Source organism: Pleurodeles waltl, chromosome 4_1 (genome assembly GCF_031143425.1).
Source record: "Pleurodeles waltl isolate 20211129_DDA chromosome 4_1, aPleWal1.hap1.20221129, whole genome shotgun sequence".
NCBI lineage: Eukaryota > Metazoa > Chordata > Amphibia > Caudata > Salamandridae > Pleurodeles > Pleurodeles waltl.
The window spans coordinates 875465462-875484628 of record NC_090442.1 but is presented as its reverse complement, the minus strand read 5'-3'; positions in this window follow the sequence as shown (position 1 = coordinate 875484628).

Sequence of the window (19167 nt, the reverse complement as noted above, 5' to 3'; positions counted from 1 at the left end):
AGAATATAACCACACATAAGAGCTGCTCTGCCGATAGGTTAACATGGGTATAGGGTACAATTGATCCTGAACTGCAACAATGGATTGCAGTGGAGCAACCTCATGGTGTTTACTATCATTGGATCACAAGGACAAACCCCTTCCCATTATAAAGGCTGCTTTGTCAGTAATGTTCTAGAAAAGTCACTTCTAAGAAGTGGGCATTTTTATGTTCTAAAATTCTAAATATTCTCTTTTGGTGCCTTTTAATTCTACCTCCATTTCACTGGAGGCTGGAGAAAGCACATCTGTGCATTCCCCAGTGACAGCCATAAAACCCGGAATGACAGGCCTCTGCCAGTTTAGGACCTTGCTGGATAGACTGGAGGGAGATTTTTTGACACATGGCTTTTAAGAGCCAGATCATAGCCTCACTAAAGATAACGATCTACATTCCATGACCCCATGGCAGACAGGACTGAAATTTAGGGGAGACATTTATGGTTCAAAGGAAAACCCTTTGAACCACCCACAACTTAAAAGGCACACATTAGTATATCTACTGGTACCACACTTCAGCAACTGAGAGTTACATTTGCAGGAAAGTGGGATAGAGATGCCGTACCACATGGTGCACACTGTCAGAGGACCCTATTGTGCAAAAGGAGTATTTACTGCCCCAGGAAGGGACCATGAACCCTTCTGACATCGGTGATTGTCCTGGGCAAACAGGCCACTGCAGTGTGGCACTGTGAAGTGTGCTCTCCAAGGGTACGATGACGTGCCCCCTGTTACTTTGGTGGAGATCTCAGGGAAATAAAAGGCCTCCGGTGAGGGACCTACACCTTCTACCAGTATCATCTGGAGAACAGTGCCCTCGTAAGTATTCACATGGTCAGCTGGACTTCATCAGGCAGCAGCAGTGCAAACATTAAAGCAAAAATACTATCTGGAGTCCGGTTTTGCCTGGTACGGTGCCTTCAAAGTATTGCCAACATTTCAAGGTGTGTGGCTCTTCATCATGGAGCCACACACATAAAAGCGGCTGTATTTTTGTGAGTGGATTCATCAGTGTCAGACCCCGCATGGCCCCTTCTTTGTCGAGAGTGTCAGATTTCTCTCATGCAACTCCCGACTGCACACACATTGAGTGTGGTGTCTGTGCCTTAGGTGATGACCCTCAGAGGTGTGGGTGTCCCAGAAGCAGTGCTGTGCTGTATCCTACCTCGTGTGGCCACGCTGTACCTGAAACTTTTGTGTGTGTAGTAGGATCATCTGGTGTGACTCAAGTCATCATGCACTAGATGTTGTGCCTCATTCCCGGAAGGCACAGAACTGGAATACTTTCTGTGCATGCTCAAGGATTGTCTGGTGCAACTCAGGTCATTGCGTACCAGACGCTGTGCCTCATTCCTGGGTAGGTACTACATTGAGCACTTTGTGTTGGCAATCGGGACTGTCTGGTGCGACTCACATCATCGAGCACCAGAAATTGTGCCTCATTCCAGGGACGCAAAGCATTGACCATGCTATGTTTGCAATCAGAAGTGTCTGGTGCGACTCAAGTTATCGTGCACTGTACATTGTGCCTCATTCCAGGAAGGTACAGGAGTTGAATCCTTTTTGTGAGTTTAACTGGATTGTCAGGTGTGGCTCAAGTCATCACACACCAGATGCGGTGCCTCATTCAAAGGAGGTATGACATTGAGAACTTCATGGGTACCATCAGAACCTTTCTGGTGTGACTCAAGTCATCACACACCAGACGTTGTGCACCACTTCAGGGAGGTACAGCATTGAGCACATTGTGTTTGTGATTGAAATTGTCTGGTGTGACTAAAGTCGTCACGCACCCGATGTGCTGGCTCTAGCCAAGTAGGCACAGATTGGTATCTCCTGAAGGGAGTGGTGGCTTCTGTCTGGCTCGGGCCCAGCCTCAGCCAAACAGAATGCGCCACCTTTACAACACTTCACTTAAAAGAAAATATTGCATAGAGAGGGATCTTAAGTGAGTCCAGTTCAACCATGCTCTGTTCAGCTGTCATTCTGATTTTGAATCAGCCCACTGTTAACATACAATGCTTGGGCAATGAGTCACCCCTTTTAGTTTTTCATTTGTTTGAAGAATCAATCACATTTTAGATCAAGCCATAGAGTAACCATGCAATGTTTGAAGTGCAGTGTTGGACTAGCTTTTTTAGCAGTGTGGCAATACCTGATGGGGCAGCTTGAAAGGGCCAATGTGTGGGCCATTTTTTGTCCAATGGAGCAAGATGGGACCAAAAAACATAGCTCAGATATGCTCTGTCCCATCTGGCAGTGCCAGATTACCTGAAAGGCAGTTCACTCTCTGTTAAACTGTCTGGTTTGGGATTGACAGCATTCTGCCTGTTTATGAATGCTTAGAATTTGATTGGATAGCAATTGAGTGAGACCACTTAAGGAGTATGTGGAGGGGTGCTGACCTATTTTGCACTTAGTCTTTCCTTGTAAAAAACGCCTCACTTTCAGGCTTTCTTACTGTATAATTACTTAAACATGTGGAGGCTATTTGCATAGGCTCTTGACACATCTTTCACCTTCTTTCAATTTTCCTCTGTGAGCATCAGTGCCATGATGTATACATTAACCACTGTGTCACTTTCATACCCAAACTGAGATGAGAGCAAGCAACATGAGTTATTTTGTAATATTTTACTTTGAGTGTCTTGGAATGAGATTGAGACTTAGGGGCTTATTATGACTTCAGCAGACAGAAACCCCGTCTGCCGAAGTCCTGACAGGTATGTTACCGCCAGTGTGGCAGCCTTCTCCCAGGCCCATTATGAGTTTCCCACTGGGTCAGCAGGCAAAAACTCAGTTTTCGCCTGCTGGCCCAGTGGGAAACGGGCTACGGCATTGTCTCTGGCCCATAATAGAGCCAGCGGCAATGCTGTAGTGCGTAGGTTACAGTAGCACCATTTGCAATGTTCACTGTCTGCAAACCAGACAGTGAAAATTGTGACGGGACTGGCCAGGGGGACCCCTGCACTGTCCCTGCCAAGTGCATGGGCAGTGCAGGCCCCCTGGGCACCCTGCACCACGTCTCTGCCAGCCTTATCATGGCAGGGTACCGCCATGAAATCGCTGGCAAAGAAGGGTGTCGTAATCCCCAGGGCGATGCTGCTTGCAGTGCTGTCCTGGCGGAATAGGACCACCAGCAACGCCAGACCATCGTGCTGACAAAAAGTGGCAGTGCTGGTGGTCTGACCGCCACATCATAATGAGGCCCTTACTATGTTTGCGCCATAAGTTGTCAGGCAGCATTCCATGTCGCACTTCAGCCATCTTGACCTATGCACACTCAAGCCATATATTCTGTATGTTTCCCTTCTGATGATTTAAAGCAGTGTCCGTGTTTACAGTATTGCAGGCAATAGTTTAAGTTAATTCTGTCTTGGTTTCCTTATTTGTTTTTCTTGCTGGATTCATATTCTAATTTACCAGTCAGAGCATTTGTCAAATGGGCTCCACCAAATCATCTGGGCATAATTTGTTACACAATGTTCAGTTTATGTGAGAATACAAAAAAATAACCAGTCTATTTTCCCCACATCGTGCCGGGGAATATCTATCAAATGGGTAGCAGGTGCAGTGACACCGGCGCCCAGAAGTACGAGAGGTCTTCTGTATGAATTTTATGGCTTTATTTCAATACCTAGCCAGAGGTAAGAGGCTAATTTCCTTACTTGCTTTATGAATCATCTTTACTCTTGTTTTTTATGTCAAACTTTGTCAACAGGTCTATCAAAATGGGTGCAAGATTACTGAAATGTACCATCCTATCAACAAAGAAAAGGATTTCTATTGAGTTTCGGAAGTCATGAGCTTCAGTGATCACAGCAGATGGGATTTACAGAGTAGTTTGAGCCAACTTCTTGCCTACAATAAGCTATGACAACATTTACAGGTATCCAGGAGCATTGCCACATATAGGAAAATCTTTGGTCTTCCAAAAAACAACAACAAAAAACCAACAAGGTGCACATTGATAATAATACAATTTGGCCTCACAAACGTGGATATAGAATAAAAAAAAAAAAAATCATAAAATACTAGCATCAATTAATTAGGGCTGACGCTGGGTCAATGAAACATGCACTTAACATAATCTTTAACGACAAACACAATCCCTGGGCACAATACTTTCATAGTGCTGTAACATCATTAAATCTCATTGCAGAAAACATAACACAGCAAGCCTTGTGTTATTTTTAAAAAGCATCTTAAAGAAGCAAGGAAGGATCCTTTTGAAAGAGCAAGATCTTTCTGTGATTAGGTAGAGCCAACCCGCATTTGATCATGGCCTGTCAGTAAAATATTAAAACCTCCACTGGTACCCAGGCCTTTTGGAACACTGTGATCACCAGACTCCTAACCTTACCAATCAATGAATTCAGAACACACTGGAAAATCCAATTGCCTGTCCTACTGTAGTGCAGATTGTGCACTAAGGCCACAGAAACAGTGATCCACATAAAGTGCTGCTTCCCCAAACTGTTGTCACAAAGGCCCCTCCTATTAAGACCAATATTTTTGAAGCAAGACATTCATCATGTAAGGAGGCTGTTTATTCTGTTTACTCATGTGCATCACCAATTGTTTTAGCAACAATCTCTAAGTTCCACACCATAATAAGAGACAAGCTGAAGTCTCACTGCACGTAATCCCCAATAAGTCCATCTGTGAGGCTTGATTCAAGATGATGCATTCAGATGATTACTAGCATGATGTGGGACTATAGGATGAGGCCCTAAAAACTCTCACTCATATTCAGACACCTTATGCCTGATTTATATCTGTAATGTCGCGACACAGTGTTACTCAGTACGGCCGGTGACACGCGTAACTAAATAAAGACAAGCAATCTGAGGTACTGATGGGCCAGCCAGACTTTTGCTCTCTCCCTGACTCCGATTGAGTGCCCCGCCTGCTGACCCTCGTTTATTATCTATACTCGCCGCCATGTGACTGGTTGGTCAGATACATAATGCACACTTCCAGGGGGAGGAGGGCTGGCTCTCCCTCTACTAGCAACATCTACTCCATGCTAGTGCCTGCGACCAGTTACCTCACTGGCGGCACACTACATTCCTCCTAAACATTAAACAACACAGAAAAGAACATGGAATTACCAAACATTTCTGACATAGGTTCACATGAAAGGATCTCGCAGACACCGAGATGGGACGAGATTACCCCACTGGGTGTACCTGGTGCGAATGGATTGCTCAGTGACGGAATCTTTATCTTGACCATCAACAGGTGTCGAACCTAATACATCGGGGTCAAGAATATATCCAGGGGAGGAAGAGAGAATTGGCATGCAATAGTTGGTGTCTGGTATTGACTTCTGGTCATTGTCAGGCAACAGAGTTTTATGTTCATCCTGAACGGGAGGTTGTGGAGAATAAAACCTCTTGAACATGGAAATATTCCTTGTGACAGTGGATGTCCCACATTGACCCACAACCATGGAGCCACACCTGCGCACAATGGTCCATGGATTTCTGTCAAATAGTAGGCAAAACTTACTTCCAGGAGATGGATCCTTGAGCAGGACAGCGTCCCCTACACGTAAGTCTGATGTTTTTGTACGCAGCTGGTGCCTGGCCTTCTGATTCACATTGAGTCACTTCCAGTGTATTTGGAGTTCATTGATGGTTCCGGGTCTCCACTGACAGTGATGTGATATAGAATCCGCAACCGCCCTCCCCAAGGAGATATGTCCTGGGGCCTGGCCAGTGGTGGAATGGGGAGTCTACCTGTAGTTTATTAGGAAGGCGCATATGGCATATTCAAAAGATTGCCTGCTGGCAGCAGCGATCCGGACAACCTTGTTTAATGTTCACATAAAGTTTTCCACCTCCCCGTTTGCCTGGGGTGATCTCAGTGTGATCCTTTTGTGTCGGATACCAGTTGCCTCAAAATGAGAAGTGAGCGCATGACTTTGGAAGGGAGGGTCATTATCAGTTTTTATTTCAGAAATGAGGTCATGAGTGGCAAGGATTTTCTCAATTTTGGGTATCACAACGTCAGCCGTGAGAGCGGGGATGACCCCCACTTCAGTATATTTGGAGTATTCACCCCTAGTGTGTTTGCCATCAAGGAGACTCCCAAAGTCAAGGAAGGCTGAAACCCAAGGCTCTCGTTGTCCTGACTCTGTTTCTATAGGGACTGACCTGCTGGGTTCCCCGGAGGCTTGGCACTATTCACAAGAACATACAAGGTCTTCAACCTTCTTGTCCATTGGGGGAACCATACTGTTGTCCGTAATCGACTCTTCGTCTTCACCATACCTTGGTGTCCATAATGGGCTAGTTGAACTACCTGGTTGGTGAGAGAGGATTGAATGACTAGCCGATGGCCTCTCAAAAGGGACCCTTCTGGGTCGACTGACAGTTCATCCCGGATGTGATTCTGGCTCTCCATTAATCATTTGGAGTCGGGTGTTAGTGATGGTAGTTGCTTCTTCACGGCGTGCCACAGGTTTAACCAGATGGCTTTCAGAGCTCTCTGGAGGCAATTATCTTGTGCCATGGCATGAATTATGGTCTCTGTTGAAACAGGTAGCGGCCTGAACCTGTCAGATACATATCTCACATATTCCTTGACCTCTTGAGCCTCATGTATCTCTTTCTCTGTGGCAGTTTGCGGGTGGCAAGACAAGTAGTCAGCCAGGTTATCAGATCCAGGCCGGTATTCCAGGTGACTCCGGTAGTCTTGTAACTGGAAAAGCCACTTTTCTATTCAAGGGACGGCTTTGACGCGGTCCCATTGAATAAGGGAATGAGCGGTTTGCGGTCAGTGGTAACTAGGAATGGTTGTCCATATACGTAAAGCTGGTAGTACTTGCAACCCCAGTGTACTGCAATTGCTTCTTTCTCAATCTGCGAGTACCTTTGTTCAGTGTCGGTCAACGACCGGCTCGCAAATGCTACTGGTGAACACTCATTGTTGTCTTGCCTCTAAAGCAGCACTGCTCCCAAACCCTTTGGCTCAGCATCAACGGAAATGTCTGTTTCCCTTTGGAGGTCAAAATATCATAGTATTGTGTCACAGGAAAGGGCATCTTTGGTGACCTCAAAAGCTGCTTGTTGATTGGATCCCCAAACCCAGGGTTCTTACGATTTCGTCCAACTACGGAGAGGCTGAGCTGATGACGAGAGGTCTTCAACGAAGTAGCCACAATAGTTCACCATCCCTAGAAAACTGCGGACTTCGGTTGCAGTTGTAGGTGGGGGTGCCTTTTTGATGTTTTGCACTTTTTCTGGATCGGGTGCTACTCCATTTTCCGAGAACACATATCCAAAAAACTAGATCTTCTTTGTGAGCAACTCACACTTGCAGCAGTGAAGGGTTAAGACAGATTATCTGATTAATTGTAGCATGTTCTTGAGCCTGGCATTATGCTGCGGGATGGTTGTGACGTGTATGAGTATGTCGTCACTGACATTGATAGTGCCGGGAAGGTCTGTGAGTAGCTCGTGGATCACATTTTCGAAAACTTCAGCAGTACTAGATATGCCAAAATTCAGTCTCTTGTATCGCCTCAGTCCCACATGTGTTGAGAATGTAGTGATATAGCATGACTCTTCTGCAAGAACTATTTGATGATAATCTGAGTGCAGGTTTATTATATAACCTTGCACCATGTGACCAGTTGGTCAGATAGATAATGCAAACTTCCAAGGGGAGGAATGCTGGCTCCCCCTCCACTAGCAACATCTATTCCTTGGTAGTGCCCGCAACCAGTTACATCACTGGTGCAACACTACAGTATCTGGGCAGAGGGGTTACTCCTTCGCAACGGTGATGGATATCCCGTCAGCTGAAATCTAAATACCATAGAAAACAATGGTATTTAGATTACGGCGGACGGGCTGTCCATCACCGTAGCCCCTCCGTCGAGATCTAATTCTTGCCCATAGTTTTTATTCCTTAAATGTTTTTTAGCACATACAGTTTGAATGAGTCAACAAATGTTTACTTGTACCAGATGAAGCTGCTAATTATTATGATTACACACATAGGGCCTCATTACCACTTTGGCAGTCTTACTAAAAGACAGCCGAAGCCGCGGGCGCCACTATACCGCTAGTGCTGGCGGTATATGTGGCTCCCTATTATGACTTTTCCGCTGGGTCAGCGGACGGAAACAGGGTTTACGTCTGCTGGCCCAACGGAAAAGTCACATCAACATTGTAGCTGGCTCATAATAGAGCCGGCGGCAATGTTGATGTGCAGCGCTTGCAGCAGCACCTGTCGCTCATTTGGCAGTGCCCATGCCAAGTGCACCACTGCCCTGGGGATTATGGCTGCCTGGCGGAAGCCTGGCAGTCAGTTGGAGGGACCGGCAGTATGGCCGTGGCTAATGTGCCATGGTCATAATTCACTGCCGATACACCGCCAGCCTGTTGGCAGTGTTACCGCCAGCGTAACGCCAGCCGCCAGGGCCGTAATGAGGCCCATAGCCTTTATCCACTCATACGCACTTTTGCCCATATGGCTTTCATGAGCTGCATGATGCTAGATTGTCCCATGATATAAGGCCCAAAACAATGCTGCTAAAACCGTCATTATCATAATTGTGCATAAGGCTTTTAACCCTTCAAATGCACTTCAGCCTGTATGGTTTTAATAAGTTGAAATACTGTTAAATTGCAGTAGCTAAGCCTGCCCCTGTCTGGATTGCACAGATAGCCTAAATCCCCTTGAATGCACTTTAGTTCAAATACTTCTATTATTATGAAGCCACATTGTATTTAATTGTTCCTGTGAGGTCATCATACAGGAGATGAAGATTGTTGTAGCATTAGTGCAAAATAAAAGATGATATTGTTAAAAGTTGCCACCATCACGCCTGTACACATAGCTTTTCCTCCTTTGTACACAATATAGCGTACATGTTTTAATGTGCTAAATAATGTAAATTTACACTAACGACACTAGGGTTAAAGAATAAACCTGTTGATGTCGTTTACACATATGCCTTGATTCCCTTGACATCATGATCGTATTTTGTTGGCACAACATGAATTAATCTCTTTTGAATGCACTTTAACCTGAACGGTTTTAGGGATCTAGTCGTGTGTTAACAAGCTACATTTTTTGAATCTTTGTAATAATTTTAACTAGGTTGTTTATGATTTTTTTAAACATATTTGTTGTGAATACATCATGAAGGATTAATTAGACAATAACCTTTTAGATTTGACTAAGGTCTTCCAAAATGGGTGCTAGATTACCGAAACGTACAGTCCTAAGAATAAGGCAAGGATTTCTATTGATTTTGGGAAGTATTGTAGGGTCCGTTTTCTATTTCGACTGCTTTAAACCCCCTTCTTTGTTTGACTATCCTGGTGCCTCACAGTGTGCTTTAAGTCCATCTGAGGGCTCGTGGGCTTCACTGGCAACCCCCAAAGGAAGTGCAACAGAGGATGAACATGTTCAGTGTCTGTACAAGCCCTACAACGGGCTTTTAAAACATCTTTAAGAAAAACAAACCAAAATGTAACAATGCAGCGAGTCTGGTTGGCAAGGCTGCAGGCGATGGACCAGTCTGGCTAGTACATAGTGGAGGTTTTATAGTATATACTCTTTAGATACCAGGCCCATACTTTTCTGTCTTTTACCTGTCAACGAGGTAAAACGTTAAATTGATTTACATTTTTTTTCATTTTGTGTCAGACTGTTGCACAGTGAGTAGGTATGTGCTTCTTCTCCTACAAAGGCTCTTTAAGCGACAGGACAGAGAGAGACCTGATTTAAACCTACCAGCTTCTTTAGCCTCGAGATTAGTGCTCTTTCTGTGTGGGTTTCAATGGGAGGATTAACACACGTCCAAACAATATTCCTACAATATTAATTTTAGAGAAGCAGCATATGAATTCATGTTGTTCATTTGCAGGATATATATGACTATTTTGTTATTGGACATCATATATTTGTAATGCATTTAGTATAATTTTAAAGGTGACTGCATTTTCTAGTAAAGAAAATGTGAAATGATCCAAAAAGAATCATGGAGGATATATGAAAGTTTCCTAACTTTCCCATTAGCTGCTCAAAATTCCTTCATAAAGTGCTAAGAATTCCATTCTGACTCTTCATAGCAAAATCATTTTGATAAAGAAGGTGAGACAAAATGTTCTCAAAGGCAATGCTTGCCAGACACTGGAAGTGACTATTGAGAGTCACACTCATGTTTTAGTATCGCCATTGGGCAACACAGCACTGACGTTTTTGATGATTTCCGTCCAGCAGCAGACAAAGTTTTGAGCCACATTCTTTTATTACAAACAGCACCCATTGGGCAGCACTGTGATGTTGCTGGACAAGCCACTAAACTGCAGAGTGATTTGTTGTCATCCCCCACGGAAGAGGAGGATCAATTGCGTTTTTCAGTTGAGGCGATTTCTGAGATCGGTGGAAAAATATCATTTGGGTTAATATAAAAAAGTCTTGGACAGGGCCTTCAATGTTAACCCTGGTTCTTCCTGGAATGCCACTGCACACTGCACTTCGGAAAGGGCTAACGCATACTGAACTGCTTTTTCCTTTTAGAAAAGTTTTGAAAACTCAGTTGGTTTGGGTGATTCTTTCTCTCTGAAGACAATTCTTAGTTGTCCTTTTGGGATTATAGGTGTTGTATCAATATAGTAATTGATGGCTGAGTGGGCAGTTGCCGAAAGTTACTATTAGCCTCACTGAACAGCACCCCGTATGTTATTGGCAGCTCCCTTTGTGCGACTGCACCTATAGGTAAGTAGCACCATAAATTGAGTAGCACTTTCTGGGCTGCGCATTGATATGAACAGTTTCAACCATTACTCAGCACCTTATGCTATGGGAAGACCTATTTATGGTTTTGTTGGCATCTACAGAACGGCATCCCCAATTATTATTGGAAGATTCAATTATGCAATATTGTCCATCTGTTACTACCTCTGCTCGTTTTCTAGTGTCAGAGGTGGACTCTAAAGCTGACTGACGTCTCTCATTTTATCGAAAATACATGTTGAGTTTCCACCCTTTTATGAACTTTATTTTTCTTAAATCAACAATTATGTACATTGACAGCATCAATATAATCAAGGTACACAGAAGAGGAGTTAAGACTAGTAAATCTATACTTACATGTACATACATTCCCTTACGAAATAATAGTAGTCTGTATTCCTAATTTAATATTTTTGAAGATCAATTTGAATATTTTGATATTGTGGTAGTACAGGTGCTCCCTAGAACTAGACACCAATATCCTTTTTTTTGCAGCCAATGTTGGGCTCCTGCGTACATAGCTCATTTTCATTTTAAATACATGTTTGATTTTTTTTGGCAATTGTTATATGCTTTGATAATATTCAAATACCTAAGTCTCTTTCATGGTCATTTAGGTTTGCCAGAAACGTATATCTGCCTTGAAGAGGGAGATGCACTGTACTGCCAAACTTGTGATTCGTCATCCCATTAAGAAGTCGAGAAACTGCTGAGCCGGCTGCTGGTTTGTCAGTGGAAACCCTTGAACAAGTGTCTATCTGTCACAGAACCTGCTTTTAAAGAGAATTAATTCTGAATCTTCTTTTCTTTTTATCTACCAGATAACACCTGTCTCTTTGGAAATATGTATAATAAACCTCCCTTCTGGTACTGACATTATATGACTCTTTGGATCAATTATTATTCCGGTGTTAAACGTACGTTAGGAGGTAAAAACTCATAAATATGTCAGGGATTGTGATTGTATTTATTTTTTTGTTTGAAGGCATACTTTATGTCAGTGGGACTTGAGTTACAACTTAGGATTGGTGGTTACATTGATATAAATTGCTAACTTCCGTAGGATGTAATGAGGACTTGTATTTATCAAGAGAATGGGATTTAAATACTCATAATGTTTTGTACCAGATACTCGTTATATTTGGGCCCAGGGTCATAATGTTACCATGTTCACTGTATGATGGATTTATTATTCAAATAAAATATATTTGTTATATGATGCTAGAGGTATGCTATGTTGTAGAAGACAAGGTATTGGAACCTATGGTACTGTAACTTTTAGTATGATATGTAACGGATTATCATAACGGAGTAAGAAATAAGTTTGCTCATTCTATTTCAGCCTTGAAGAAGCATCATAGCACACTGTGAAACACGTGTTGGCTGAAGGTCGTTTTTATGAATTGAAGACTAATTGAGTTGAAGCCAGTCATGGAGACATACATGTTTGTGTAAATTTTGCATAAGTTGTCAGAATGATCTTCTGTTATTGTTTAAATAATTTTCTAATTTTTGTGCCGCCCCCAGGTAAAGCTAAATCATGTGGGTAAAGGTGGTTGACCACAAGTGCTCAGAGACGCACCAAAAGGTGATAAAAGTGCTAAAACAAGTCCCCCAAGATAAGAGTAAAATAGCTAGGAGAAGAACAGCATACAAGCTAACTCTGGCAGCCCTCAAAAAAGAGTCTAAAGAGAAGGTGTGGAATGATTTAATGCAAACAAATGTGTTAAAAAATACTGGCAAGTTGTGAGACATGGTTAACCGCCTTCTTTTACGGGGACTGTTAATACTATGATTGATTGTTCCATATCTGGCGAAACATGGGTAACTCACTTCCAGGACATATACGGAAACCCCACAGAGGCCCCCAATGTTCCCACAATGGCATTTACTAAGGGCAATCATGACCTAGTTTTTACTGAGGAGGAAGTGCTTGAGGCCATTTTAACTATGTCAAAGGACAAAGCTCCTGGCCTAGATGGGTCCTGACTGATTTATAAAAGTCAAATCCTCCAATGTGGGCCAAAAGTCTAACACACGTTCTTAGTGTTGCTTGAAAGTTAGGGCTACCATCTTCCTGGTTACGGTCTATTATACCAGTATTCAAGAAAGGGGTGCGAGCAGAACCACGATGCTGCAGACCTATTTCCCTCATTGCCTTGGTAGTTAAGGTTCTGGGGAGAGTGGTCCTCTCCAGATTGACCTACTGTCTAGAGCAACATGATGTAATTTCTAATTTACAATTTGGGTTTAGGCCAGGGAAAAGTACTACAGATTAATGCCTTTACCAACAGCTAATTATCGGGAAATATACAGTGGCCAAGAGAGGCACACTGCACTTGGCATTTATGGATTTAACATCCACTTTTGATTGAGTAAATGGAACTAAACTGTAGCCTCTGTTGATTATTCTTTGATTGGACAATAACAGTGTGAATTTCCTTCATGAGCTCGAGAGGGATCTTTCTGCCGCTGTAAGATATAGTCAAACTGTGAGCCTTTCCTTATCTTGAAATGTACATAAGGGAGTGAGACAGGGCTGTATATTAGCCAGTCTGTTAGTCACCTTATATATTAACAACTTGGGGCCAATGCTAAGTACAGCATATAGTGATATCCCCTGGGGGGCTCCCAGCTTATCCCTTTTCTTCTCTAATCAGGTGATGCTGGGCTGCTGGCCAACAGCTGAGGTCCAATGCTTGTTGAATTCTTTTAGAGATTTTATGAATTTGCTGGGACTGAGCACCAACTTTTCTAAGTCTCACACTGTGGTAATGGGCCTGAGAAATAGCACTCAGAGAAGGCAATATGGAGACTGTGCTAAAATAGCTAGGGTGTCCACCTATTCCTACCTGGTAGTTCTGTTTGATTAGAGGGGTTTGTGGCCTCTGCTAAGAATAGGAAAAATAAATTCCATGTCAAGAGCTGCATCTGCAGCCCTTGAATTTGCCAAAGGATTGGAAGCCAAAATAGTGCAGGCTCTGCAGAAAGTATATAAGGTGAAATGCATCTCCATCATCTGTTATGGGAGTGAGATTTGGGAATATAAGGACTCTGTGGACCTACAAATAGTGAAGAATACATTTCTGTGATGTTTGCTTTCTTTCCCTCAATCCGTAACCTCTTATATCACCCATGAAGAATTGGGGATGGGGTATGCTTCTGACCTGGTGGCACTTTCTCCTTTGTTGCTTTGGATCAGGACCTGGATGAATCTTGTTCTGGACCTAAATCAGAAAATAGTTAAAGACTGCTTGTCCTTAGCAAGAGCGACTAGTATCCCCTGGCTTTGACACATCAAGACCTCAGCAGAGAAACTGGAATTCCCTGATTTTTTTGTGTCCCCAATTGAGCTCACTAGGAGAGATCCGAATTGGGTTAAAAGGCATTTCTTGTCTATTATGTCTGTGAAGAGGAAAGTAAAGGAGCTCACTAAACCCACTGTATGGGCCTACATTGTATTCCAAACTTTTCCCTTAGTAGAGCCCTTTTTACTTGAGACCACATTACCCTACCGCCATTTCTATTTAACTAAGTTTAGATGTAATCTTTTACACTGGTTGCTCGCTGTACCCCGAGGGAGAGACAAGGAGGAGGAACTGGGACCCTGCACCTGTGATGACTTTTCCCTACAGGATACAATGCACTTCATGATGTTCTGTGAGGATTATTGTTTATGACAACAGTATTGTATTATGCCATTATTAAGAGAAAAGGGCTTTTTACAAGCAAGACTGGCCTCAACTAATCTCGAGGTACTACTGAGTCCTCTGGAGTATTGATATGTTGTATGCTTTTTAGTGGCTGCAGTTAGAAATAGGAAAAGGTGTTGCATGAAAGTTTGGTATAAAGGTTTTAAGCAGGACTTGGTCTTGAGATGCATTCATTATTCCCATGCTTTGACATTTTACTATGCATGTCATTGTGATCATTTTTGTAAATTGCTTTTAGGTTATTGTTTTTAATGTCTGCATTGATCTTATTGTATGTGGTTTTATGGTTTTAATTAACTGGATAAAGTATGTTCTGACTGACTGATTGACTGACTATACCAGCACTGTATTAGTAAATTACAACTGTAATCATTATTTATAATAAATGAAAAGAGAAATATAAGAGTAGATTAATGATTTTGTTGTGCCTGACTAATACCCTTCTCTGGGTTACCACCCCACTCTACTCCAGGAATGTGAGGGCCATATGGCAGACGAAGTCCTGCCCATGGGTTGGAGTCACCATAGACACCTAACTGCTAGAATGCTCTGGTAGAACTAGCCTTTACACTACCATGGCCTGGCTAGTTCTGGCGTCCCTCAGAGCAGTTACTCGGACCCCATTTATTCTACCTGGTGGAAGTGATAATTCCCTCCCTCAGGGATCACCAACTCATCCTCTAAGTTCACCACCCAGCTAAGGGAGATCATGGCATTGTCTATGACCTGCCCCAGGGTACATCTTACCCCTAAGGCCATATTGGCCACCCCTGTAGTGGGTGGTTTCTTGGGACAGGCGGCATCCCCCTGTTTGTGTCTTATCTGAGAACAAGCAAAGCAGCGGGGTTGGAAATAGGGTTCCCTGGGCCACCACCCACTAGAACATTACTCCTTCTTCTCAGAAGGCACTTGGAAACCCTTCCTTGCCTGGGTCTCCCTTGATCTCCCCTTCATTCTGCTGAGGGGAACCTGAACCACCCTTCTTGAGTTCACTCCAAGGTACCTTTTTTAATACTCTGGTGCTGACCCAGAGGTCCGCCTCCTCAGCAAGCTTCCTGGGCTCAGCAAGCTTGCTATCTACTAGGTGCATTGTTCTCCCTCAAGATTAGGTTGCACAGCCCATTGAAATCATATACTTTGCTGCCCCTCACACATCCCTTCAGTGCCTTGCTTGCATAATCTGTGAAAACCACTGAAGACTGGTTTGGGAGTTTGCGGCTGTCCCTGAACCTTTGCCTGTATTTCTCAGGGGTCAACTCAAATTTTGAAATAGGAATGGTTTTCATGGAGGCACACTTGGTCTGGTTCTCTATCTCTAATGTCAGGAGTGTGTCCCTCCTTACCGTGGACATGTACATCCACACGGTTCCCCTATTCCAGTACTCCCCCCCCCGGAACCCTGTGAACCCCCTGGGGCTACTTCATCTTCATAGGCTGAAAACCATTTATCTATATCATCCCCCACAACATAACTGGGTACAAGGTCTTTGGGTATGTAGGCTCTCCCCTCTCCACTAGACACTGCTAATTAATTGCCACAATTGCTGCTAGACTCCATCAGCTTGACTTTAATGTCCAGCTCCTTGAGTTTCAGTTCATGTGCCATCTTTTTCTTCTCCATTCTTAGATAGGCCAGCTCCAGCTAAAGTCTGACTGGGGTCAGGTCCCTAGCAGACACACTACTCCGTGCTCCATCTTGGTCATCTGGAGCATCTAGGCCATCTGCTGGTATCTCAGAGTCCTGGGCTGGGCCATCTCCCTCTTCATTCTCTGTGGGTGCTTTCTCCTCCTCATCATCATCAACCTCATTCTCTTCTGAGGTGCCCCCCCTCCCATGCAACTCCTCAAAGGCCTTCAGGGATGCCCAGAGTTCCAGCTTGGTAGTACCCTAGTATCCTTGCCTGCTTTCAGTTGCTTCTATTTGCAGAGTTTCGGCAGCTTAGCCTTGCTGATGGTGTCAAAGATGCAGGTATCCATCTCAATGATACAAAACAAGGAAGATAGGGAACTTAAAATTAGAAAAGGGGGAATATAGCTGTTTGAAAGTATAAGGAAGAATTTAAAAAGGGGTCACCCTGATGTCAAATTATGTATCTGGTATTTTTGTGTAACACAAATCACTGAATAGTACTGCACAAACACAAGTCCTGATACACACAACAGAAAATCAATGTGGGAAATTGGGTTGTTGGTTGACTGGGGTGTGAGCCCTGGCAAGCAACATCCACAATTTTTTGTAGGGTAAACCACAAAAAGTCACTAAATAACCTGTGCTTAACCATGGGTAGCTTGGCATAAAAAGCAGTCAGGCTTAATTTAGAGGCAATGCGTAAAGTATTTATGCAGCACACAAACAGTAATAAAGCGAAAACACAACACAATAAAAATCCCAAACCCATTTAGAAACAATAGAGAACATTGTAAGAAATAATTTGACACCAAAACAACACAAATCAGTTGAACCAGAGTTATGAATTTATAAAGTTTAAGATTCAACGTAATGCCTAAAAGATGAAAGCATCACCTACAGATATCCTGTCACACTTAGCACCACAACCAAGGTTTCAGGAGTGTATGGAGGCATCTTGTAGATTCAGTTCTCTTGCAGGCTGGGTCCAGGAGTGGGTTCCAGATGGTGGGAGACTGTTATGTCCCTGTGGCTCTGAACAGGAGGCCAGCAAACTAGAGTGTTCAAGGCTTGCTCCAGGCAGCAAAGCAGTCCTTCCAGGTAGAACTGCACAGCAGGTCACAGCAGCAGGCAGACCTCTGAGAGTCCTTAAGCAGGTCCAGTAGTGAACTGAAGAGTGGGTCTGAGAGCCCTATTTTCATACATTGATGCCTTGCTCCTAGAAGGTGGGAGAAAGTTCTGGAAAGGTCCTTTGAAGCTCTAGGATTTTCCTGACTCCCATGTCCTGGCTCCATGCTGGATGCACTGACAATACAGGGTTGTTAAGACTATTTTGAGGTGCCAGAGATCAGCCTATTCAGGTCCAAGTGACTCTGTGCTCAGCTCTTCCTCCCATCCTGTCACTTGATAGGCCATTCAGGTTCTGCTAACCCCACTATTGTGTGACTGTATGGAGTGAATGCACAAAGGCTCAACTGTCAGTTACACCTAGTCATGTGACCTAAGGCAGACTGCAGGCAGAGAGGGCTAAGGACAGTATAATGTCAACATACCAAAAGTGTTGTTTTCAAACTTCTAATGCTAAATTCAGCTTTACCATTAAAGTGGATTTATCATTCCAAGTTCATCAACACCAAACATACCATAACTACCACCTCTCATTTGGGAATTACAGTTTATTAAGTATAATAATGAATCCCTGATGTTATCCTATTAGAGAGGAAGGCCTCACAGTAGTGAAGAAGAAATGTGGGTGTTTTTACTACTAGGACATGTAAAACTTAAAAAGGACATGTCCTACGTTTGATTACACAGCACCCTACCCTGTGGGCTACCTAGGGACTGCCTTAGGGGTGACATGTAATAAAAAAAGGGAGCTTTAGGCTTAGCCAGGGGATTGAAATGCCAAGTCGACATGGCATTTGGATGCTGCATTTAGGCTGCAATGACATGCCAGTGGCATGTTGAAGGTGCTACCTAAGTCAGTTGTATAATACATTCCACTGGCCCACTAGTCGCATCTAATTTACAGCTCCTGGGTATATGGTATACCGATCTACAAGGGACTTACAAGTAAATAAATATGCCAATCATGTATATACCAGTCAAACCACGTTTAGGGGAGAGAGCACAAGCACTTTAGCACTGGTTAACAGCGCTAAAGTGCATAGAGTCCTAAGGCCAACAAGCAAAAATCCAGCAAAAGTAGTAGGAGAGGGCAAAATGATGGGGGTGACCCTGCAGAGAGGGCCATTTCCAACATCCAGATTCCTTTATACATAGTACACCTATTCATTCTAGCACAGTACAAGGCTTCCCTTTGGCTTTCACATTACTCATAACTAGACCCTGCAGAGGACTTCTCAGAGTAAATAATGACCTTGCAGTCAATGCTGCTATGAAAAGAAAACTCTCTGCGTTCGGGGTTTTAAAAGAATAACAGTCTGGCAGACCCAAAAGGCCATTTCTAGTGAGAGATAAACATTCTCTTGGATGGCCCCGCTTACTGCATTGATTACCCTCCCCAAAAAGGTTTTAGGGCTCTACAGGACCAAAACATGTTGAGCAAGTCTCCCTGGTCACCTCTCAAAGAATGAGGGAAACATCTTGCTCAGAGCATGACGCGTTAAGTACAGCATCCAGCCGTTGAAAAAAGCCATACACTTAAAGTTTCACCCATAAGACAAGAGAAGCTCAAGCTGAAATTTCTCTCCCATAGTTGATCACTAATATCAATCCCCGCATTTACTTCTTGCTGCTTCAATTAATCCTGTACGATCTGGGGCTAGCCCCTGGTACACAAATCTGATAGAGAGGTTGACTCCACTCCCCCCATTAGCAAATACTTTGCTATTCCTTCGAAAAATGTATGGCCCTGATTTATATTCTGTGGTGCAAAACTGGACCAACTCAGTTTTGCACCAAAAAGTTTAGCACCAGCTTGCACCATTTCTGTGCACCAGCCGAGCACCATATTTATGGAATGGTGCAAGCCGGTGCAAAGAGTAGGCTAGCGGTAAAGAAAAT